General features: G+C 35.3%; 1 protein-coding gene across 3 annotated transcripts in view; it reads right to left on the reverse strand.

The window, feature by feature from the left end:
- The window catches only part of LOC134743582 (atherin), a 207,776-nt gene extending 183,755 nt beyond the window's left edge, over positions 1-24,021 (reverse strand). For 2 of the 3 annotated variants that reach the window (XM_063677139.1, XM_063677137.1), the window contains exon 1: positions 23,849-24,021. The gene's annotated coding sequence lies outside the window, so the exon portion shown is untranslated. Of the gene's footprint in view, positions 1-23,375; positions 23,510-23,848 lie in introns of those variants that run through there. The other variant, XM_063677138.1, reaches the window with a different exon arrangement.
- Between the last annotated feature and the right edge of the window lie 3,441 nt (positions 24,022-27,462).

The raw sequence follows: 27,462 nt of genomic DNA on the forward strand, positions 1-27,462 counted from the left end.
GCGGTATCTTGGCAAAAATAAGGTATATTAACATGTTCAGAGAGATAGTGTATCGTAAAGACATACCCAATGTTTGTAGAGCTTGGCATCCAACCGAGCTGGCACTAAAAACAATTATTTATAGCAACAGTTTTTTTTTATATAAAAAATCCGTTGTCCTGTCCGATCGCAATTTGACCGTCTGTTACGGCATTTAGGCGGCACGTTTCATTTCACCCGCTGTCGCCGATGGCATTTATTATCTACAAGATAAATGTGCGGGAAATATTCAGGTGCAGACTAGAATGAACAAATGCAAAAGGTTTGGAACAAAATGTGCTGTGTTGAAACTTGTCATAATTGTTAGTTGGAACTATGTTAGTTTCAGCTTATTTATAGAGTAAATTTGTAATACAGCTGCTCAAACTCAAAACCTAAGAAAAAATAGATCCTTTAGTTCATGTAGAAATACTTACGAATATACCTTCCTATTAAATGCATTGACTACCTTAGCAGCAGGAACTTTAGAGCCTAACAGTCAGCGTCAAAAGTAACAGATCAGACTACGCGTCTAAAGTATCTACCATACTCTAACAACTTAACAAAAAGAGTCCCTGTATGTAGGATAATCACACCATATGAGATACTTTTGATCGCAAACTGTAGAAATTTAGCCATATTGGAAAAGTATTTCAGGGTGGTAGATACGTTCGGCGCGTTGTTTCATCCGCTTCTTGTAATAGGTACTTATATTATCTAATATAAAAAGTATTGTGTAATAACATTGTTGATACGCAAATTGTACACAGATACACGACAAAAATGCAAATAACCTGCACGCTTCCAAGCACACAATACCTGGCCAGATGAGATAGTTCGAGGCGATATTGCAAGCCCTTTGAACTAGCCCCTGGATGCCCACAGACTCACAATCACAAAGCGATGTGTTCTGTCTATTACATTCTCGTAGGTAGCTACTAAAATTGTACAGCTGGTGCACTGAAATCAGAGGAACTAACAAAACGGGCTAAATTACAAGTTTAAATTTAAATCTTTTTTATTATCTTCAGAATAAATTTTCATAGATATATATATATATATATATATATATATATATATATATATATATATATCTTAAGCATGTCTTATAGTGAACCTACATCCTAATGCTGGACTTGGTCATTATACTTGGACTATGTAATCTACTTATGCATGGCGAACAATACAATAGGTAATGCCTGTACGATCAACATACAAGTCATGTTGCAAAAAAAGATTTGTTTTCGTGTCGTCATATGTCATTTTCATTTTCAGGCAACTAAAGCCCATAGAGAAATACCTTACAAACTAACATATGGAAAAAAATAATGGGCCCTGGAGGGAAAGTGCCTTAAAACCTTAAGTTAGCTCATTTTACTTAAAGGAAACATTGTTTTATTTTTAAAAAGAAACAAAACTGGATTCTGTTTTTTTTTTAATTTCGCTTGCCTAAAAATATTCTTGAGTAGGTACTAAACATTCGATTTTATGGATATTTTGTACGACAGAAGAGTGTAAGACTTAATGTTTCTTGGAGAAATGTTGTCATTAACATTAAGTGTATCAAATGGCAGAATACATTTTTTGTCGGTTCGATTCCCGGGCGAGACAAGTGAATTTTGAAAAATCTGAATTCCTTTTGTTTCGTTTTAAAAATAAAAGAATGTTTCCTTTAAGTAAAATGAGCTAACTTAAGGTTTTTTTTTTACATTGTAGACAATAGAAATCTTATAAGTAAGCTAAAAAAAAACATGTCGGCGACACAGTTTTCTGTTGTGGTGTAGGATTCGGCAGATTTTCACGGAACCGCTGAAATACAACACCTTTCGGCCAGAAGTCCGCTCTCGACCCCCACCCCATTAGGTACATACATCATAACATCGCTTGTGTAAGAAATGAATTTGCTCATCAAAACATGCAATATCAAATGCAGTACATTGACACGAAAGCATTTACATATATATTATCCCAATTCAAATGTAACGTTCATTGCCAGTGTATTATGTTTGTTTATGTCGTTCATAAAGACTAAATACGAAAAGATGAAAGCAGCTAAATCAAGACGAATACGAAAAGAAAATCGGACGGATGCCAATATGGGCCAAATTAAATCGAGCATAAAAGTTACGGACGTCCCTGGAGTAAGCAGGGACGTCCGTAACTTTTATGCTCGATTTAATTTGGCCCATATTTGAGACGTGCGGCATTGTAATGTACTCGTACGTGCATTTGTTACGTACGTAAATTTATTTTGTAACTTTATATAAGAAAAAAAGTCCAAGTAACATGCATGCATTTAATATCTACTAAAAAAAACTTACTACCCATGTATAATTACAACATTGTTCAAGTATTATATAGTCACCGTTTGAAAAAATATTCTGAGTTACGAGTATAACTTTAATCCAAAATGAGTAACTTACTTTCTACTAGAAAAACACAGCGCAAACCTTTTCACGAAAGAACTACTATTATGCATTATCTGCTTAGGCTCATAACAATGAACTCGCCTACCATTTACCTTCCCGATAAAGGTTACCCAGCAGCAGCGTGCGGTAATCAGAAGTTACAGTAACGGGACCATAACGATAACGTTATACCGTATAAAATGGGTTTAATATGCGTAGCCCGAGGCTCCAAAGCTCCTTAATCTTAGCCGTTGCAGTTTTATCTCATTAACATTAATACATTTAAAGGAAAATCTTAAAAACCAGATAGCTACTTACAAGGAAGAAATAGCCATAACCATAACAAATTATACACAACCATACATCGTACATACTTATACATACATACTCGAAACATACTCAAAAACCAAAGTCCACCGGCGGTAATACGGTAAGGCGTGTGAATTTATGACCCTATGAAATGGAAGGTATATAACCGCTTTCATAAAAACTATGGCTAGCCAAAGTATAATACAGGTCCCTTTAGAATGTAACTGGGAAAGCGAAAAGATTAGGAGGACATATGTACATAAACTTGAAAACGCTCCTTTCTTCTTCAATTCTTTTTTATTCAGGCGGCAAAAATTAGTTGACTCGAATGAGGAAGCAATACACATTGGTATAGAGACTATCGGGTCAAATAAAATCAGCAGTTTTAATTTGCGTGGTTGCATTTTTCCAAAGATTTTTGACTATGACGTACGATAAAAAAAGTCCTTTCTTATAGCTTCTCGGAAAAAATACATACCTAAGTAGTCACCTTGTTTACAGCACTTGAACAATTCAGGCACGTGCCTACTCACTGGATGCTTAGCTTTAATCTAAAGCAATCGACATAACTAAGTACCTACCTTCTTTAAAACTTTTAATTTAAAAAATCTTCCCGCTCCGAACGCGATTGGAACGACTTTTCGATTTTCTCACTCAATAATTTTATGTCCGTTCGCGACTTAAATGGTTCTCCGAAGATTAACTGCAAAAGATGGGCATCTAAATTATATTAGTCGTACTTAATAGTTCTATTTTAGGGTAAAATTGGAATTAATGCATATAAAGTTGTATTTAAAAGCGAGATTTTACGGTCGGTTTACAGTGCGAGATTTACACGTGCGTAATGTGGAACGTGATTCACGTGATCAATGTTTTGGAAACCAGAGATATCGTTGAGGGTACGTTTCATACAGATGTAGTGCATAATTATTCTCCATCGTATTTTCACGGAAATGTTATGAACGTGTCTTGCTATTTAGGAGACTGACTGGTCTCGGTACGAAAAGTACTGAGGTTGACTGAAGTAGCATGACAGCCACGAACGTTTCAGAGAAAATACGATGGAAAACAATTATGCCCTACATCTGTAGGTAGTTTTGATAATAGATCTTACATTGTTAATGTTGTTTTGTTTCTAAATAACTTAATGTGTTGATATGCAGACATATACCTAATGTAAAAATATAGGTACTAAAACGGGTTACTCACGTATTCGAAGTTATTTCTACACATTATATATATATATACACTTCGCCTTTCTAGCCGTGCTAATTACATTTTTTCTCTCTTACATTGCAAGTTCCTCAGGTACAACTTATACATGTTTCAATATTAGTGTGATAATATAAATAAATATATAAATTTTGGGGACAATCTTAAACAAATCTACCTCACCCCAAAACTAAGCTAAGCTTGTAGGCACTAGGCGACGATATGCATACTAACATATATAGATAAATATATACTTCGATACATAGATAACACCTACAACTCAGGAAAATTCGTGATAGACACACAAATAAATGCCCTTACCGGGATTCGAACCCAGGACTTCCAGATTCCTAGGTAGAATATGCTTGATGACAAATTTTAATCAGGTTTGATTTTAGGATCAAATATCTTTATGGGACCCATTGCATTAATGCAATACAAAAGTCAGAAATGATAATCACAGTCGACAGTCATACCCATGTCGTACCTCACTCGTGAAACGCTCCTAACAAAACCATAAGTAGACATGACGTCATCGTCCAACTGAGAACCCATCTTAGTATGGAAAACAAGAAAATTGCGATTTTGTCAGTGAAATATTGCGTTTATGTATATAGTTGATACACAATCTTTTTTTTTCTATAAAATGTAAGAAATCGAATGATATCATTATTTTTTACCTTTTTGAATGCTAAAAAATACTTAAATCTTGAAACTTTCAGTTCCTGTATTTTTTCATTTCCATATATTATTTTAATGTCCACATTTTTGTGATTAATTGCTCATTTGCTATTTATTTTACTAGATTTTGTTATAAAATTCAGCATTTGTGTCATCATCCCTATACTAGGCCCAACTAGCTAGGACGAAATTGATATGATAAAATAAAAGGAGAAAGTTTTTCTACTTTTACCTATTAATTATGAATATCTTGTTATTTTTTATCTAAGTTGGTAGTAAATAATCTATTCACTCCATTCAATAGAACGACTGATAAAGTCAATAACATAACTACACGTAAAATAAAACTATGAAAACGGATTATATCGCGTATATTGAATTTATAATACATCCCGACGTTTCGAACTCTTTACAGCGTTCGTGGTCAACGGGTGACTGAGGAAAAATTACAAAGTGCAAAAATACCCACATACTAAAATAATGAACAATCATAGACTACAAACTTTAAGGCTGGTTGTACATGCAAAATCGGTTCATAAGGCTAGTTATACACTATAATTATTTTTCAAGTAAAGATATATATATATACGCGATAAAAACTATGCCGGCTCCAACCCTACACCACGGACCCGAGAAGCTTTAATTCCCTCCTAAATTGTAGGAGGGTATCCCAATATGGGACCGGCAACAAACTCGGCGGGACACATCTTTTCAAAACATCAGAATGTCCAGCATCATCCAACACTAAGATCTCACAGTCTATGTCTCGCTTGCTCCTTTATCAGATGGACTACAGGATCCCAAGCTGGTGGTAGAGAAAAGCCATCTTCCCTATTAACTTTAATAAAGTTAATAGGGAAGATGGCTTTTCTCTACCACCAACACTAAGGTCTCACAGTCTATGTCTCGCTTGCTCCTTTATCAGATTATTAACTTTATTAACTTTAATAGGGAAGATGGCTTTTCTCTACCACCAGCTTGGGATCCTGTAGTCCATCTGATAAAGGAGCAAGCGAGACATAGACTGTGAGACCTTAGTGTTGGTGGTAGAGAAAAGCCATCTTCCCTATTAACTTTAATAGGGAAGATGGCTTTTCTCTTGTAATTTTTCCTTAGTCACCCGTTGACCACGAACGCTGTAAAGAGTTCGAAACGTCGGGATGTATTATAAATTCAATATACGCGATATAATCCGTTTTCATAGTTTTATTTCATGAGTAACTATCGCGGTAACCGAAGACAATATTATAACTACTCGTAATTTCTTAATACGCGAAGATTACCTGGATTGTTATTTAAGATGTTTCATTGGTGCTGGCACCTAAAACTCTTTTGAGGTTAGGATAACAGTCACATATAGATATTCGCAATTCGATTTATTTTTCTTCAAATGTTTCTCTTATCCTTTGAAAAATAACCTTGTTATTCGGCATCTACTGATCGAGGTCATATGTCTCCAGCTCTGAGAAAAGCGAGGGACCTTAGAGCAGGCGATTACGGAGCCTCAATAATGTTGTAAACGTCTATCCTATGTAAATATATGGTATGCTAAAAACCTTTCTTCCTTGAACCACATATATATCAGAGTAGATGAACAAACAGTATTCTATATTATATAAAAAAAGAAAACCTCTGTCTGCCTCTAAGCTCTTGATGAGAAAGTAGCTAATTATAGTTGAGAATGGTGTGGATTGTTATAAAGTTTGGTTCTGTGTGACCGATGTGTTTTGTGCCAAATAAAATAAATACTTACTTACTAGATTGAACTGCAAAATAAACTAGTTTCTTATAGTATACTGTTACTTTATCTATACTGCGCAGACATATATTTCACGTAGCAAGGAATTTCGCCAATGAATGCTATAAACAAAGTAGTCATTACTCAAGACAGTATCTCGTGTTTGTCTACAAGAGAAAAATACGGCTCTTTAAGTTGAGACGTTATAGTAAATTACGATGTATTTACCTAAGTGTACTTTTGATGGAGTTTCCCTGCTAATAGATTGCTCATAGACATATTACACATACTCCTCTCCTCGTCACCTGCCACGAGGCTTTCCCCCGGTTGCACTCTAAAAAAACTCAAGGTTCGCTCGGATTATAATAAATGTATTATTAAGAATTGGCGCAGGGACAAATTTTTACGCATGCTTAGATTTGAATTTGACCCTCCGACCCAAATGGGAAATAAGGCCTAACTGGGATAAGTCATGTTATATGTTTCCCTTTTACTTCACATTTTTTAATAAAGAGTTTGCAATGTTTGTTCTGTCAGAATGAAACCTACTTATCATTCTTATTAAATCTATTATATCCACACTACAATTTACATTTGCGACTTAAATCTTCTAGGTTAACTAGGTTATGATTGCTACAATACGAATATGATCCCATTCATTGGCGAACTTCAATCACTGTTTGAATCAATAAAAAGAAAAATAGGTCAAAATTAACGCCAGATGCGACTGGGATTGGGTAAACAAAGTTTGAAATAAAATATAAATTGGCCATTTTTCAATTCATAGCAGGTCAGGGCGTCTATTTAAAACAAGACTGGTAGAATAACTTGTGTTTTTTGATGCTACATTAAATGCAGAAAAAGTAGTTACGACGTGTAGCATAAGTAGCCTATTAAAAGTGACATATATTTAAGGTTGGAGGCCGATTCTGAATTTAATTTTGTAGATATACAATCTTGACGATCGCTCACGTCAAGGTTGTATCAGAACAAAATCAAAACCTTTTCCAAAATATTTTTCAACAACCTCGTCGACAACCAACAACAATCGCCGCATCCAGCTAAAGCAAATAATCTTGTATCGGGTATTACGGAAGGGAAAAGGACATAAAGTTCCCCATTAATCAAGTTTACGTCGCCTAGATAAGAAAAAACCGAAGGACATCAAGCATAATGAATCTACCGAATCACGTGACATTTTTTAAAAGTTACTCGGCAGGTTTATATTGCCAGTTTTTTATGTAAATAACAATAAAATATTATTAAACATATTAAAAAAAAAAAAAATTTTTTTTTTCGCTAAAACAAGAAAAACCAATTTTAAATACACAGTTAAATATTTCTGAATACAGTTAGTTTGTTAGTCAGTTTCAGTTGCAACTTGCAAGTGAATTTAATATAAGTGTATTTATTAAAAAGAGTGATAACGGTTGATACAATTCGTAACTGAAACATTTTTACAGTTTTACTATCTTTTAAAGATAGTTTAAATAGTTCCAAAATAATAAGAAACAAAATCAATACAACTCTGTCTGACAACCAGTAACCAAATAGTAAAACTAACATATTAGCCCACAATTTACCCGTGAAAGTAGGTCTAATAAAGACTAAGCAGCCGTTTACAGAATTAATTAACTAAATAAGCCTAAGGGTCGCGAAGCCTTGGGCTCACAATTAAACGGATTCATTTACTTCAACCACAAACTTGATTATGTGAGGATATTTACTTGGTTAGCTCGCTATTTGGTCTGATGATTCGATTATAACTGGAGTTTCAACACAGTGATCAGATAATATTTATAATATCCGTAATATTGTTTAACCTCTGTTAAGCATAACTATATGAATCCAACATAGTTTAACATTTTATAGTTCTTTCGGTATTCATTTTACTCAAATGTGTTGTCCATGTCCAAGGTCCATTAATGATTATGTTTGACTCTCCTAAGATTTTCAGAATGAGTTCAGTCGTAAAAGTTGTACAGAATAAGTTTAGGTTGAGTTATAGCTATCTAAAATTTTGTATAAATTCTGTGTAAATTTTGTATTCTGTATAATTATGTATTCTGTGTCTGTATGTGTAAAATCTGTGTAATTTTGTATAAGTGCAATACAACCGATAATAAATTGTATATCTTCTAAAACTTAGTTTTTATAGAAATTTCATTTCTCTTGATGTGAAGGGATAAATTCCCTACCTTATCCGCTCGTAGAACGTCAAATATAAAATGGACATTCGAACAATAAATCATCCTGTCTAACGAGAAATGGGACGCTCTGAGCTCTGACAGTTATTCTATTTGAGAATCCAAAGCTTTAATAACACGTTATTTTCGTTTCATCTTAGACAAAGACCAGTAAATAATAAACAGTCAAACTCATATAAAAATCATCACCATCGTCATAACTGCATAGTGTACTCGCCACCATGTAAGTGGGACTAACGTTGCAAAAGAGCGCTATTGGATCAGTCGGTATATATCTAGCTAGCTATACTGTTAGTAATTCAACATTCATTTTCGATTACTGGTTATCTGTTTTGTCACGGAGCTATTTAGTAAGATGACGCTACACACTATCTGTATAAAACAGATACAGTCTTGTTATTTCTAAATGCCATTTACAACAACCATAACACGGCTATTTATTACAAATTACAGTATTTTTACTAACTTCTTGCGCGAGAGAAATAAAAGATAACGTAGGTATGTTCAGGATTCTGAATCTTAGCTGCATCTTTCCCTAGGGAGCAAACCCGTTTTACTACCGAATAAACTGCGATGTTGCGATTTTTATAGCCTCTTTCGGAATATTTTTCGGTGCTTATATTTTAACGGAGTGTAGGTAAATACTCGTAAAAAGGTAGCGAGCGGAGTTATACTTAGTTTGAAATAACATTCTTTATTTCTTTTGTTCGTACGGAAAAAGTTAACTAAGGTCTAGCCACATATTCCGCGCTCGCAAATGTGAAATTTTGTTTGTGGTAGAATATAACAAAAGAAATGAAAAACTTGACTATCATTTGCGTTTATGGCTTTTTCAGCTCGTATTTAGCGCTAACAATACATTTCCAATTTAATATATTAATAGCATAGCGCTTGCTGTGTCCCTTGTCCCTTATAAATAAATAAGTAATTAAATAAATCTTATACCTACATACATAGTGATAGAGATATTTTCAAATCAAGAATCAAATACACTTTTTAGTTAAGTACGTACCATGCTCAACTTCATCGTAGCGCATGCATCTTATTTGACAAAATTGATGATGACCTACAGTTAGTAGTAAATTTTAAATAAAATAGAAAATATTCTACTTGGCCTAACATGCCCTCTGAATGGAATATTTCCGACAGTTTAGCGCTCACGCGAAGGCTTATCATTTCATAGCTATTCTAAATACATCTTATTATTTATTTATGAGATGAAGATTATGTAAATTACGATACACTGATTTATTATTAATTGCGTAAGTACAGGGATTCGAGAACTTTTTAATACTGATCCTTAGAGAAGTGTATCAAAAAACTTTCTACAAAAAAAAAGAAAACCGACTTCAAAATAATTAAATATTATCCTTTTTAAGTATATGCGTTACCAACGGGGTCCCTTTGTTTGACATAATTATTGAAAATCATAATGTAATGATTGTCATATTATCATTAGTCATAATCCTGAAACCGTTAACTTTTCAGGATTTTCCTCAGGTTATACAGTCAGGCTATAGATAGGTTAGGTTAGGTTAGGTTTGTTTTAATGGCAATCCTGAAAAGTTACGCGTTTCTGAGAAAAACCAAATTATGACTAACGAAAATGTGGACAAACAATACATTATAACTTACAACTATATGGGAACAATAGAGACCCGTTACCGACTGATATGTTCGAAGTCGGTGCCAAGCCAAATTTTGAAGCATACCATGATTTTGGTGGCATTCGATAAGGATTCGGCTATATATGTATGTACGTTGCATTGCCTTACACGACGGCAATGAACATACTTAGGTACCTAAGAACACACGGTTGAGCCTCCTTGGCGCAATTCGTATCATGTTTGTCGGTACATTACTATAAATCCAATGCGTTTATTTGCAGTCATATTTTTTTAAGAGCAATATTTATTAATTTTAGAACTGTCCATAGCACGCAGTCTCACACTGGGTTATATCCCGTTCCTTATCCAGAGGACTTCATTTCAAAATCTAAACTAATTCAAGGACCATCTACACTCTACAGGACTTAAACTAATTACCTTCGCGCCAAATTTCACCTAAATCGGTTCAGTTAAAAGGTGACAAAGAGGCAAACAGAATTACTTTCACGTTTATAATATTAGTACAGTTGTAAGGAGTTAAAGACATAAACCTGAATATTGTTACTATTTGGCCTGGCGCCGACTTCAAACAATTCAGTTGGTTACGCATATACTTAAAAAAGATATTTTTTTAAATCCTTTTTGGTTTTCTTTTTTTTTGTAAAAAGTTGTTATTTTTCCATTTTTAGTTGCATTGTGCCCGCTTATGAGTGACCCGTGACGCATAAAGAAAAACATTATTATGTTTAATTAATAATAAGTTATACCCTACCTCCCATACAACTTATTATTAATAAGTAATGATATAGGTTATTCTTATATAAGGAGCACAAAAATACTTCTATATTTATTTCTATACCTACGAAGAAATTTGTTATTTTTGATTAATTTTCGCAATACATTCATCTTTGTCATACTGGTTGTTAAACATGAGCTTGTCTCTTTCTCTTTCGGTGTGCACATTCCTCGCTTGCCCAGGTGCAACTGAAGGCAACTTGTACAATTTGTCACAAGATAAGCGCTTCAACATATCTTGAGTTATAAATGAGTGAGCACTCTGTTTACATGTTTCTCTATGAACTTAGCAAATTATCTACCTACAGTTAACTTTATACATTGCTTTAGCAAACTGCTGTGGAAATTAATGTAAAAAAATAACAGCGCGTTTGTTGCAGCCGCAAACATGAGGTTGAAGTTATGCTTTACATGATACCTAATATGAAAGTATATAAGGTTAACAAACGTATCACAAGTATTTATAAACCTCCTGACGTGATTCCTTACTAATTAAACGTAATAAAGTTCGTTGTAATATTCAAAATCAAAGCCGTATGACAAATTAAAAATAAAATTGAAAAAAACCCGACAAAATTATGAAAGCGCCGTATAAGCGTATATCATGGATGATTGATAAATAAAAGAAACACTGCTCGAAAATGAAGCGGGTCTCTCACTACTTCATTATTTCTTCGTCACCGGAGACGGCCTTAAAATCAATTGTTTCCCCGTTCGGTAATGACTTGAAGAGGCCAAAGGCTTAATTTATCGCCGTGTAATTTATTAAAAGGTCTCTTTTTATGAGTCAAACAATTTCCTGTCTCCCTGTATTATGAGAAGGTAATTCCATTTATTTCTACACCTTTGTAACAGGAAATAAGAATGAAGAAGGAACGCTTCAAACTCGTTTTGGAATAAGCTCACATTCTCGCTACTTTTCACACTCATGGACTTATATTATTCTTGCCGTGTGTTCTTGTCCAAACTTTGTCCACCTTTAAAAATATATAAATATGTATTTTAACAATATTAATTTAGTAAATAACATTTTTAGTCTTCAATTGTCGTGATTGACAAGTGGTTTGGTTTTGTTTATTATCCATAACCTTTTTGTTGAAGGAATTTCTATTTTATTTTAATTAATCAAATTACAAATTTAAATGACGTTAATTGTCCGCGAGGCGGTTCCTGCCACTTCAAGGGATAACAATATACCTAGTTATTTTTAGTCAGCGCATATTGCATGTAATTTATTTTAATAATTTAGCGGCGCATTAGTTTTATATACCCGTGCCAAATTGCAATTTATTATTACTATCGGTTACTGAGCTGAGCAGCGGACGGACAGACAGACGAACGGACATGGAGTAACTATAAGGGTTCCTTGTTGACTTCGGAACCATAAAATTGTCTGATATAGTTAGTCTGATTATAATTTAATTACAGAGGAGAGACTAACCCCCTTATTCATAAACGTCTACTAAAGTTGACAAGCCGCTAATAATAGTTTGTCCCTTTCCATCATACCAATACGTCGGAAAGGGACAAACGATTATTAGCGGCTTGTCAACTTTAGCAGACGTTTATGAATAAAGGGACAAATATTTAAGCCCATAGTATAATATTTCCAGAGGGAAAATTAGGCCACCTACTCCACTCAGCTACTGCTGCTGACTAAACTCTTCATTCATTCACTAACTATAGAAACAGGGTCTACGTTTAAAGAGCTTTTATACTCAGTATATATATTGCAGCCACTGCAGCCTTTTCTTAAGACTCCCAGCATCTTACGTCGCGCGGCCATCTAATCAGCGGCAGTGGAAACAAACGTTATTTCCGCATTGCTTTAATGGAATTGCGTTTGCCTTCCACCGGATAACTCCGACCACCACAGACATGTATAATAAAAAAAATTGCCAAAAAATAAATTTTATGCCAAAAATGGCCTATATTATTATGGAAAAGAGCATCACCTACTCTTCAAACTGCTGGATCAATTTTTATCAAACATCGCCAAGAACTACCGCAAGGCAACTCGCTTTCACGTAAAAAAACGCATCGAAATCGGTCCATCCGTTTGTGCGCTACAATGCCACAGACAGACAAACAGACAAACATATAACACCCCTCTTTTTGCGTCGGGTGTTAATAAATAGAACGCATCTAAGGCAAGAATTCAACAAATCGTAATCGATGGGTGTACCTAGTCAAGTTTTATTATAATTATTCGTGAAATAATATTTTATTAATTAAAATTGCAAATGAAAATAGTGGTGAGTTCGTGATATTTGTCTACGCCTCTTATATACAGCGATCAATCCAAATGGGTCAGTAGGGAGAAGTCAGAAACTATGAGAGATAGCGAAATCTGTTCTTAGGAACCATGGCGTCGATTTTAGATTTAATAATAATGACATTCAAACTTTTTTTTAACTCGCATACCTAACCGGGAATCGAACAATATTCTTTATTGTAATCGGGTGAGTATTTGTCTGTATAATTTGAATAAAAATTTGAAAAAATTTAATGCCATCATCATCTTCCTCGCGTTGTCCCGGCATTTTGCCACGGCTCATGGGAGCCTGGGGTCCGCTTGGCAACCAATCCCAAGAATTGACGTGGGCACTAGTTTTTACAAAAGCGACTGCCATCTGACCTTCATACTCAGAGGGAACACTAGGCCTCTAGGGGTTCGTAACCCCCCCTCCCCCTACAACCTCCTCACACCCCCCCACCATCGTGTAGAATCCGTCTGTCTGTCCGTCTGTCTGTCTGTCTGTCACCAGGCAGCATCTCATGAACCGTGATAGTTAGACAGTTGAAATGTTCACAGATGATGTATTTTTGTTGCCGCTACAACAACAAATACTAAAAACAAAATAAAATAAATATTTAAGTGAGGCCATCCCATACAACAAACGTGATTTTTTTGCCGGTTTTTGCGTAATGGTACGGAACCCTTCGTGCGCGATTCCGACTCTCACTTGTTTCTTTTCGTTTGGCATTCGTCGATGTACGATTGTCATCTTGGCTAGCCACTGGTCACTGGGCTCCAGTTATACTAGTATATTATAAAATAGTAAGTAGAACGCTCGCCCCCGCTTGATATGCGATGGCCGTTGGTAACGGCGATCTCACCATAAGCTCGGCTAATCCACTTTTACCTTAATACGATAGGTATACCCTTTTTAATATCATGGTAGCGAATAAGCGTACAGACTCCGATAAGCGGATACCGTTTTTAGGGTTCGTTCGCCCTGTCCATCTGTCTGTCCGTCCGCGGCTTTGCTCCGTAATGGATACATATATCCATCATAACAACAAAATGACAAAAATGACAAAAAAAAATATTGGGTAGGTACCTACCCACCAAAAAAAATTTTTGAATTATTTTGTGGAATTAGTCCTATTATGTGGAGGGTCGTTGGATATGTCTTTCAAAATGAATAGGGGTCTTCAAAAACTAGTTTTTAATAAAGAGAATAATTTCCGGGATTCGAACCCAGGACCATCGGCTTCACAGGCAGAGTCACTACACTACCCACTAGGCCAGACCAGTCGTCAATTTAATTTTATTTTTTAATTTGTTGGAGCTATGTGTGTTATTTATCTTTGTGTCACGTGTATATTGAATTATTTTGTAAATTGTAATTGTAAGTCACTAACCTTAATTAATTTTAAGATTTGTTGTACTTACTAACACTATGGATCTAATGAATAAAAATAAAATAAATAATTGAATTGAAAATAAATATATAGAGCACGTTGACTACAAAAGAAAAGTCAGCAATGTAGGAAACTCTTGCTTGACGAAAGGCACGTAATCTAAGAGGGGGCGTTCAGATTTCAAAGCGAGCTAATCCCAACAATAATAGTTAATTATCACGCCTCAACGGGTGAATGCTCTCATTAGTGATGTACTGCGGGAATTGGCGCCATTTCGGGAATTTCGCGCTGTTCCCGGCAAAATCAAAGTAGATTTGTTTAAAATAAAAGTAAATGTTTACAGCTACACGCAAATACAGTCATAGTATATAAATTTATAAACACGCTACGAGCCTTATTGGGGTTAGCAACTATTAACTGCAGTCACAGATTTAAATGAGATTTTTAAAATTCACTAACAGTATTAAAACGTGAACTTGGAATGGCTACTAAACATTAGGTAAGAAACTGTATGAATATTCCCTACAAGTGTATCTCTAGCCCAATGTTTCTCTTACTCCATCTAACCCAACTTTGTATTTTTAAAACTCTTAAGACTTAAGTAAGAGTTTATTTAGCTGATCACAGCTAAAGATCAAATCGGATTTCTGCGATAAAAGACATAAGATAAGGGGCTATAATTAGCAAGGGACAGTAAGATACTTTGTAAGCTTTAATCGCCTCTTCTGCCTGCGCTGAAGTAGGTACAAATAAATAGCTTTGATCGCCTAAGTAAATAAGCTTTAATGAGTACCTAGTGTTTATTTTGACCATAAATTCCATTACGCACTAAGTAATACCCGTAAACGCTTGGCGTAAAATAGAGAAGATATTTACAAAATAAATTGAGGTTACAATAGACTGACATGAAAGTGTGTTGGCTTCTATCAGTTGGATATGAATCCGTTAGTTAGTTACGGGCGTGAATTTCCCTTGATTAACGGAAATCGATACGACCGCTTTGTTAACATTTTGAGGGACAGTAGAAACTTTTGGGCTTCTATCAGATTCAGAGCACCCCGTTTTTGTTAGGTGATTAGTGTACCTCAAAGCTGAAACGTTAAGGTTTTCAAGTTAATGTATTCCTAACCAGCAACCGGCTCTAATCTGACTAGATAGTAAGTGCTGATAAAAAGAACCCATATTAAATGAAATTAGCTGCAGTCTCTATCTATCAATAATGCCGGAGACAATAGTTATTTGTTTTACAAGTGCGCTAAGTTGTTGTTTAACTCTTCATAAATACTAATATTGATACCAGTACAACGAGTTTCTAAAATTGTTCGAAAAGTGAAATCTCGAGCGTTGCTAAGGCACTGGTTTCAAGGCACGAGGGTTAAACAATTTTAACATACTTTGCTACCAAGTGAAACACATTTTTTTCACCACATTAAAGGGGCCCACTGACTATCAGTCCGCCGGACGATATCGGCCTGTCAGTTGGAATAAAAATTTGACGGTTCCGAACAACAGAACTGACAGACCATATCGGCCGGCGGACTGATAGTCAGTGGGCCCCTTAACGCAAGGAAAATACTAGGTACTGTAATGTAAGGTAAATGTAAAACCAAATAAATGCTATTAAATATTTATCATTCAAAATCATACCTACGTACCTACGTGGATAAAACGCAACATCAGTTTTTAAAGAATAAAGAGAACCTTTACGAGCTGGTGTGGGAAAAAAGTCAAAATGCCTTGTGCTTGGTACTGAGAAACAAAGGCGTAAAATATGCAACAGCAACCCTTCGATTAAAGTTGGAGAAAACTGTATTGAGCATGTAATGGAAGCAAGAAATTTGGGTGTGCTCATGGACGGCAAGCTTAGATTCCATAACCACGTATTGAAGATTTCTAGAGTATGTTTTTATAGACTTAAGATATTATATATAGGTAGTGTACGTAGATATTTAAGTACTGACGTTAGAATATCTCTATGTGAATCTTTAATTCTGTCAAAACTCAACTATGCTGATATTGTCATAGGTGGATGTCTATTGTATCAAACAAAAAAGCTACTGCAGCGGGTGTAGAACGCTTGTGCGCGTTTTTGTTTCAATATCCCACCTCGAACTCATGTAACTCCATATTTAAATAATAGCGGGTTAACGAATATGCAATCGCGACGTTCGCTGCATTTTGCTTGCATGCTTTTTGGCATTATAAAAACCATGACGCCCCTCTACCTCTATGAAAAGTTAACTTGCTCACAACGCCATATTAGGGGAGCCATTCGTCTTTTTTGCTCTAGGCACAGCACCGCGGCATTTCGTGGCAGTTTTAAATACTCTGCCACGAAGTGCTGGAACAATATACCTCCGCCTGTGAGGAACTCATCATTAGTTGGTTCATTTAAATGTAATTTAAAAAAACACATTCTCAACTTACAAAAAAATATAAATATTGGGTATACTCCTGTGCCATCCCTGCTATAACGAACGTCTCCCATATAATTTATCATTTATTTCACCTTTCGTTTAATGACTGTTTAGGTACCGTAATCTGTTATTACAGTTTTTAATTGAATAATAATAATTATGCCTTATTAAATTTACTTGAAGCTTTGCACTGATATAAAATAAAATATTATGTACTTTAGCGTGTAGTTACGCTCTCTCGGAAGGGTTTCCACGGAAGACCAGCGTCGAGATCCATAACTGGTATCTTGACATTAAGCTGAGTGGAGACCCTTTCAGTGACGCTTATTAATAATAAATTGTTCTGTTGTCTATGTAGTACCTAAATTTAAGCGTTTTCTGAATAAATCTCTTCTATTCTATTCTATTCTATTCTATTCTATTCTAAATATATGGTAATGCCTACATAAATTTGGTGCTTGCCATAAATAGTTATTTGTGCAACAAGAGAGGAAAGTTGGTTTTTCTTGCGAGTGTTTATTTTGAGTCCCGAGAAAGCGAGTTTCTATAATTGAATCACGAGCGAAGCGAGTGATTCTAAGTTAGAATCTTGAGCGTAGCGAAGGACTCAAAAACACGAGATGTAAAATTACTTTGCTCTCGTGTTGCACACATAATTTTTCACCTCAGTAGTGAGAACATATTAAAGGTTAAAATGTATTTCGAATTACACAGAAAAATACAGAAAAAAAAATTGTTATAAAAGTATGGAGTGGCAGTTCATGGCCTTCACTAAATTAAAAAGCTACTTTGTTTCACTCCCTGGAGTGAGGAAAGTCGCACTTTCCTCACTCTAGGGAGTGACGAAAGTAGGCTTGCTCGAGCTGCTGAGGTGAAAATAGAATCGTCATTAATGCTTTAAGAGCCCATCAAGTCAACGTGCTCACTAGCCCCACTGCTAAATAGTTGTGATTATTTATGTAAAATTAACAATAGATATTTAAAAAAGATGGCCGCTATGTACTGTAATTTGTATTTAAGTATCATTTGATTACATCAAACTAGTTTTTATGTTGCTGGATTCGTCGATCTATAAACTCAAAACAAATGGATTCAGCAACGTAAAAACTATTATAATGTGTTTAAAATCCGGTATCTTTTGACAAAAGGTACCTAAATACAAAATACGGTACGTAGCGGCCCCCTTTTTTGAATATCTATAGTTCAATTTAAATAATCACAATTATTTACCAGTGGCGCTAGTGAGCACGTTGATGGCTCTTAACGATTCTAGAGGTCGTTATTTATAAATAACTATGTAGTGTTAAAATCGCTACTTTAACGCCAAAACAATGTACAGATGCGAGAATTGCGAGACTCGACGTTTATTTTATGTTGCAATGGAAAAAGTAACAATTTACTTTTATTCTAGTATAAGCAAATAGCAATTTCGTCGCAAAATAAATGCCATGCGCTAAAATTGTCGTTTAGTATAATGATGTGCCTGAAACGCTCAGCCTTTATGTAACTTCTAATGTTCGTATGATTACATATCAAGTATACACAAATAAGTATACCGTTGAAAGCAAATAATGTAAACAAATGACAAATTTTGTTATAGCATTTTACATATTAATTTTTTTTTCTATAAGGTTGTTTTCACTGAAATATTAAAATTAACATATATACTACTACTACTTTAACTAATAATTTATATAAATAAAATATTTAAGTAAGGGTAATGGGGTGAAAAGCGGAATATAAAATGTACGAGTATTGCAGAGAACCCCGTCATAGAGCAAGAACTCTAATTTAATACGTAGTACGTCGCCGCTCAGACACAGTCAGAGAGGAAAAGCTTCACTCTTTCTGCTCTACCGACCTTCTGTAAGGGGAGTATAGTATTAATTATCACAGATGATTTTTTCGGGCTCGGGCCCTAAACTGTTTAACAAAAGCCTTCGTTTTAAGAGCGGTGAGCACGTGCCAAAGCAACCATGTGATAGTATTAAGGTTGAAATTTATGTGACAGCTCATTCAGAGAACAATCAGGGTGGTGTTATCTCCGAATGGACTGTTTCTTGAATTTGAACCATATAAATAGGATGGTAAATTTGCTTTTTAAACAGGCTTGTTCCCGTTACTTAGCAGTAAGCAGTGTAACCACTGCATAAAGGAAACAATACCTTTTGTTTAACAGATTAGGACCTGAGCCCGAAAAAATCATCTGAGATAATCATAACCTACATGTTGTAAGTACATCCGTACAAACGCAAGAGTTAGGCTTGTAGAAGGTTTTGTAGACGGTCTTCTCCACGACTGCCCTTAAAAAGTGAGAGATTACAAGTTACCCGTAAATAAACACGCATCGCCAGTACTTAAACTAAGCTTCGTTAGTTTAAGTTTTAGTTTGCCTTTATTAAATTTATATTTATATTTACTAGCTAAGTATTTGTTTGTGATTTTTTTTGAAATTAGGTAGTACGACTACTCGTGCAGTAAGACACTACGTCTTATTGGCATTTCGCACCAAAACAAACACAATATTGTTGTAAACTCGTAACTGAATTGGTCTAGTCACCTACGTGACGCCAGCCCTGCCGGCGCGCCCCCGACGACGAAGGTCGGGGGAGCGCGCCCTCCCGACCGGCGTGCCCCGCGCCCCCGACCAGCCCGAGTACAATTTTCTTTAGTCTTGAATAAATACGGTAAAATAACCTACACCTAGGTATTTTACTCAGAATCGAAGTAAAAAGTTTTCCATTTTTATTCTCGACTATATGCGACTCGGCTGCACCTGGTGTAGGTACAGTGAATCAATTTAATTTCAGTACCATTTTGTACCTTGTCACAGTGACAATCAATATGAAAGTCGCTAAGGATCTCATACTTTTGTCATCAAATGGTACTGAATTTAAATTCTTTGACCGTAACAGCCAGCACTACCTCAACTGTAAATGTTTTATGTACATAAATTGTCAACCAGATTTAAGAAAGAATAATTTTGTCTCACTATGTGTTTTCTGTGTATAATATATATTGTTTTACTTTTTTTTAAACTAAGCCATTTTTCGACCACTTGTGTTGTTATAATCCTATTGACCTGAAAGGGTCTAGCAGGCTAAGGAAGGAGATTTGGCCCCTGTGACGAATAGTTGAATTGGTAATAAATGTCAGTTTTTTTTACTTTTTTTTAAACTTGTTTTTCTCCTGATCCATTTCAGCTAAAGAATAGAAACAAAATCACAACTACATAGATTAGGTGGGAGTATACACTATAATTGTATCAATATTGTATACGTGCAAAACTCAAATACCTAACTCGAATTGTTAAAAACAGCATTTAAACGTACTATGATCATATAATTACTAATGGTCCTAATGGATATTATTTTTATTATTAGCTGTATTTTTTATTGCAGAAACAAACTGCATAATACTGTAGGTTATTTTACCGTATTTATTCAAGTCTAAAGAAAATTGTACTCGGGCCGGTCGGGGGCGCGGGGCACGACGGTCGGGAGGGCGCGCCGCCAGAGCTGGCAGTTTGTATGGCAGATTTTGGATTTTATTGCTAAGTCAATAAAAGTCGTAATATGTGATTTTACTTTATGCTCTAGAACATAATAAGTAACTATGTCGTCTGCGCATGACTTAAAGGCGAATTTTACGAGCATGAGAAGTGAAAATAACATTTACAGTACATATGGTGCTACTTTCTCGCACTAGTGCGTAAAGAGCACTTTTCGTCCATATGTCGAAAGTTTAAAGGGCCATATGTACTGTAAAACGTTGTACGATACACGTCCGAAAAGGTAATTCGCAACTCGTGTCGATTTAAAACACTCCCTGCGGTCGTGTTTTAATTTATCGCCACTCGTTTCGAATTTTCTCTTTTCCGCACTTGTATCGTAAATAACTATTTTAATACAGTTGCTCAAAAAGTGCTACTTTTCGTGGCTGTTTAGCGTGCGGAACTTGGTTTTCGCGAACTTTTTACTTTTCCAATTTTTTAAAATTTTTACTTGTTCCAATTCATGACTACTTATTGATGAGTGTTAATATTAGTTTCCTTTAAACGTCAACATAAAAACCTACTGCTAATGTAAGAATACGAAAAATATGCATATTTCATATTTTATTACTTACCTCTTCATCATTATAAGTATTATAACACGTTTATTTTTAATGTTGAAAAATCGTTCTTAATAAGTTGTCTGAATGGAACGGAACGCCTGTCAAAGAAGAGGCGTATTTTCTTACTGCAAGAATGTTTTAAGTTTCCAAAGGTAACATTAGATATTGTTTTTATAAATATACGATACACTAATAATCGTAAATAACGATATTTAGGTAATAATAGTACAATGTTTTAATATTTACAATTGTTTCTGTCTTATAGAACATGCATTTGAAAAAAAAAACTTTCATTGAAGTGGGTTCAATAATAATAACAAAATCTATTCTAGTCGAATAAAAGCTAGAAGAAAAACACCTCTTCATAATGTCAATGTCAATGATGTCACATAATTAATAATAAAAAAGTTCCGAATTCCATTCTTGTTGCTTTTCTTATTTTTTCGCAACTGTAAAACGTCGTTCAATACACGTGCGGAAATGTCATTCTTCACTCGTCCCGAGTCTTGCCACTCGCCTATGGCTCGTGGGCTATCTCGGTACTCGTGAAGTAATGACATACTTTCCGCACTAGCATCGAAATGTACTATTACAGTACATATCGACGCTGGAAAGGAGAAATGGGATAAACAGGTGGTTAAGTCGAAATTTAAACCTTTACTGTCGATCGAAACGTATAAGTTAAGCATTCCAATCAAAGCCAACTCTGCACCGACATTGACAGAACAAAGTATGAAAATCATAGAGACTGTATAAAGGAGCCAAATCTCTATGTATGAAAAGTGTCAATCAAAAAACAGTAATTAGGCGGCGCCACCATACACCGAAATACTACCAAAAACAACCTACGTAATTTGGTCGGTTTATTTGTTGCCTTATATGGTTCATGTTATACTCATGTCCCAGAGCCTAACTAGCGCCACCGGAGAGATTAGGAACTATTATTTAAAGCTTAACGCGGTCACTTTTGCAACAATTCTGCCATAAGAGATTGCGATCCTTTCTATACCATCCATAATGAAAATGGCATTAAAACGTCATATTTTCATTGAAATTAATGGTGACACTTTGTCATTGTCTTAGATCACTGAGATCGGAGAAAAAAAAATTGTCAGTATAATTTCGGGACCGGCACATCACTAGTGAGATACAGGTGTGGTGCGCTAGAGCGATTCTGTTTGAATAACCAATCACACCCTATCAGGCTGTGGAATAAAAATGTTACTGCAGCAATCAAAACACAATGCTTTGTTTTACTCTCGTACATAAAGGATATGGCAGCTCTGTGGGAGCATATTGATAGATTAGTTGAGATGAACTGCGTTATTTTTATGTAGGTTATGGATATCTTTTAAACATTGAAATAAAGTAATAGTCACTCAAAATAGAAAAAATAATAAATTGAGATAGCTACATGGTAATGCATCTTTTACTCGTTACCAAATAAACGTTATCAAATAACTTTGATTTGAACATTTTGAACTCGGTAAAAATAGTAGATTGTGTCACAAGGAAGCAAAATGACATATTTACGGCGAGGGCGTACATTGAATCCTGAACGAAGCGATGGATTCTATAATTAAATCCTGAGCGTAGCGAGGGATTCTAAAACAAAATCTTGAGCGTAGTGAGGGATTCAAGTGATAATGCCCAAGATGGATATAATTTTGCTACCATGTGACAAATTTGTCAACCAATTAATATGTGTAGATAAAGCAGTGTATATAACTGTACATAATTAGGCATTAAAACACTCGTGTGATCCTTTCAAGAAACTCACTTCGTTCGTTTCTTAAACCTACACTCGTATTTTAATGCCTTTCATTATGTAGCAGTCACAAAAACTACTATTAGTTCCGACTGTGACAATAGTACCTGTTAAAAATCCAAACTCGAAATGAACAGTCAGCATCAATAGTAGCGGATGAAGCAACGTTCCAAAAATATGTATGGGCATTTTCAGTTTTTTACTTAAAAGTGTACCATTTACTCACTTTTGAAAATCCATCAACTGTTAAAAGTTCAAAAATATTAGAAAGATCTTTGAAATATTTTAATACCTACTATAATTATTGTAGTTACCTACTTAAACCTAGTCTATAGGTGACGTATAAAAAATAACACCATCAAACCGTATATCTGAGCTCGTCTAATAATTATTATGTATATAAGAAAAAAATATCAGTTATATAATTGAAATTAATTGACTAAGTACTCACCAAACATTGTATTGCAACTGATAATTATTTCGCCATGCAGATGCTCATGTAGCGATTTCAAATCCGAAGCTGATGATTTTGGCCTTAAGTTAAAATTCACATTGATTCCGAATATTTCGATTTATAAGTAACATTATTTTAAAATAATCTTCTCTTTAAAATAGTGAAAACTTGTGATAAACTTACACACCAACAAAAAGTATGATTTAGTACTCAAATTGTACATTTAATTGACGTCATTAAAATCATTTTTTTTATAATTATCATCCGACATGGAGAATTTAAATCATATATTAAAGTCGAATTAGTCTTTTCCGTATCTCTAGCGCAGCGTAAATAAATAATGAAAATAAGTTCGGAATCATCACAGAAAAGAGCGATGGCACCGCGTTTATGTCAACAATACGGGTGGGTCTGAGCGCGTTTAGGCGTTCGCGGGGTTTTCGTGAGGTTTATGATGCTATGGTGCTTACCATGGGTCATGGTTACGCGAGGTCGTCTGGCGTGCCGCGAGCTTCACGCGAGCAGACTGTTGCTCGCGGCCGGGCGAGGGTGCGCGCGCAAGTCGCCCCCCGCGCCGGCCGCCACGCGCGCCTTCCCACACTGTCATCCTCTTTGTCTCAGACTTAATTGTGCATTGTCAACTAATCAGCTCCTCGGCTGACTGTTGAAACCATGTACACCTCCCGACCTATGCAAGCGCAACGTCTTTTATACATGTCTTAGACACCTCAGTAGCACGTAGCACCCTTAATAGTGTAACTTTTTCCCGCATTTTTCTGTTTTATAAATAGCAAATGCCACTCTAAGTTTAAAATAAACTTGCTGTTGCACTTTCCTTCAGAATAGAATCTAGGAAAAATAAAGTTGAACAGTTTCATGGTTTAAAAAAGGCATCAATATAGTTCAGTTGTTTGTGGTTCTGTGTCCTGTTCTAGAAATATTATTTTGAGAAAAGTATTTTTAGATTTCGCATGCATTTAATAAAAATCACTCAACAACATTTGAACTGCTGAACTAACTGGTCACATACATTGTAAATACAATACAACATATCATATAAAAAAAGTAATGTTTAAAACTAAATCAGGAAATGAAATAAAACTATGAAAACGGATTATATCGCGTATATTGAATTTATAATACATCCCGACGTTTCATAGTTTTATTTCATGAGTAACTATCGCGGTAACCGAAGACAATATTAAATCAGGAAATGTTAGTGTAAAGTTGGAGACGTGGAGGGAGCACTCATCTGACTCATCTCTGCAGCTTTTGATCAACCTTAGCCTCAACCACGGCTTCCGTTGCATACGCTTTCATATCCAAATGTGAAAGGAGGTACAGCGAGCTGCAAAATTGCATGGACATATTACCTATATAAATGGAATTAATTCATAAAGTGGCCATCTACTTTTGCAGCTTGGTGTACATCCCGCAGCGCTGTAAAAGTGAAATCTAAAGCTTGGTTTTTGCTGACAAAATATTAAACTTTTAAGAGATACCTTCCAAGTTCCAAGCTTGCTAGAATTTGTTTGTCCATGTCCATGATACGTAAAATCAAAGATAGATATAACTCCGTAATAGATGGATGCAGTCTAAGGAAAAAACGTGCCCCGAAAATCAAGAAAATTTGATTCTCGATCAGATGGCGCCACTACCTTTGGCCTACTCTCGGACAGATGGCGTTGACGGTTTCGTTTGTTATTTAACAATTTTAACGCATATCAGTGAAAGAACATAGGTCAAATTCTATAAAAATAATTAATGCAAATAAAAAGATCATTTATTCAATATATATACATTTTATCGTATTTTTATACATCTTAATTTTTAGTTTTAATCGTGTGTCGATAGATGGCAGTGAATTTACTGTGGTTATAAAATTTACTATGACAGTACCGCTCTATCCTACAACATACACCACACACTACACTACACACTAGTCACTACCTACACTAGTTAATAAATAATAAACTAGTTATTCTGTTAAGATGAGTTTAAACAACCCTTCTTTAATTTGCCCATTTTTTTACGTAGGTACCTACGTAAGTAAAATATAACACTTTAAACTCTCGTTCTACGTAATTAACGTAGGTAAGTACGTAACAATGCTAGATAATAAAAGACGGTGCAAAAATGAAGCCCATATTTTTTGTAAATTGCGGGACGACGGTGTGATAAAATAGTAGATTGTTAACCAAGGGATGAAAGGCACTCATTTCTGCCGAGGTATTTTAGCCAATAGTCCGAGGCTAAAATGATGCCTTTCACGCGAGTTAAACACTACTTTTTATTTCGAATACGAGGAAAGTAAAATGCATGTTTTTTTTACAACATGACCAAGTATACAATTTTATAGTATTTCTTAAAGGTACTTTCAGTTAACAATTTAGGCAAAAGTATATCGTTATTTATGGAATGGAGAGTCAAATATCAGAAATCAACATGCAAATTGTATAACAAATCCATCTAAACTCAAATTTCAATTGTTTATCGTAAAAGAATAAAAAATCGTACTCCGAACGTAAAATGCTCTAGTGCAGACACGTATCATTTTCTGCACACCTTTTAGAACAACAATAACCCTCTTTCAGAGCATGAGAAATGAAATAGTAGATTGTTAACCAAGGGATGAAAGGCACTCATTTCTGCCGAGGTAGTTTGGTGCTCGAACGTAGTGAGAGCGCCAATGGTCCGAGGCTGAAATGATGCCTTTCACCCGAGTTAAACACTCTACTTTTCATTTCGAATACGAGGGAAGTAAAATGCATGTGTTTTTTTAAAAACATGACTAAGTATAAATTTTTATAGTATTTCTTAAGGATACTTTCAATTAACAATTTAGGCAAAAGTATTGTTATTTATGGAATAGGGAGTTAAATACCAGAACGGAAATTTTATTACAAATTCATTTAAACCCAAATTTCAATTGCTTATTGTAAAAAAAAAATCGTGCTTGGAATGTAAAATGCTCTAGTGCAGACACGTATCATTTTCTGCACACCTTTTAGAACAACAATGACCCTCTTTCAGAGCATGAGAAATGAAATAATAATTTTCGTGTTAGTGCCTTAGTTTAAATTAAGTCCAGGAATAAAGTTGGTTGTATATATAAGGACTTTTAGATAGGGAGGCATAATACCTATCTTTAGATAGACCTAAAAATATCCAGTAATTATCAACACATTTAAAATGAGTCACCTCTTTTTATTTCAAAAACTACCTAGTCATTGCTTTTACCCGACTGCCCAAGGAGTTAATTGATGAATAGTAGTACTTCCTATATATTTAGGTACCTATTCAACTGACGCAACGTACCTAGGCATGTTCTTGAAAATATGAAAATATTTTATTACATTAATAAAATGTTACATTACAAGGTAGTAGGTTGGGACTTCCTATTAAGTATATTATACCTGTATCAGGAAGCCCCGCTCCTCCGTAGCAACAAGTTGTATTAAGTTTAACAAAAGCAAAGCAGAAAGCAAACTTAACCTAATACAATTTTATCTACATTAAATGTGTGTGTGTGTGTGTGTGTGTGTGTGTGTGTGTGTGTGTGTGTGTGTGTGTGTGTGTGTGTGTGTGTGTGTGTGTGTGTGTGTGTGTGTGTGTGTGTGTGTGTGTGTGTGTGTGTGTGTGTGTGTGTGTGTGTGTGTGTGTGTGTGTGTGTGTGTGTGTGTGTGTGTGTGTGTGTGTGTGTGTGTGTGTGTGTGTGTGTGTGTGTGTGTGTGTGTGTGTGTGTGTGTGTGTGTGTGTGTGTGTGTGTGTGTGTGTGTGTGTGTGTGTGTGTGTGTGTGTGTGTGTGTGTGTGTGTGTGTGTGTGTGTGTGTGTGTGTGTGTGTGTGTGTGTGTGTGTGTGTGTGTGTGTGTGTGTGTGTGTGTGTGTGTGTGTGTGTGTGTGTGTGTGTGTGTGTGTGTGTGTGTGTGTGTGTGTGTGTGTGTGTGTGTGTGTGTGTGTGTGTGTGTGTGTGTGTGTGTGTGTGTGTGTGTGTGTGTGTGTGTGTGTGTGTGTGTGTGTGTGTGTGTGTGTGTGTGTGTGTGTGTGTGTGTGTGTGTGTGTGTGTGTGTGTGTGTGTGTGTG

This window comes from Cydia strobilella, chromosome 8 (genome assembly GCF_947568885.1).
Source record: "Cydia strobilella chromosome 8, ilCydStro3.1, whole genome shotgun sequence".
Classification (NCBI taxonomy): domain Eukaryota; kingdom Metazoa; phylum Arthropoda; class Insecta; order Lepidoptera; family Tortricidae; genus Cydia; species Cydia strobilella.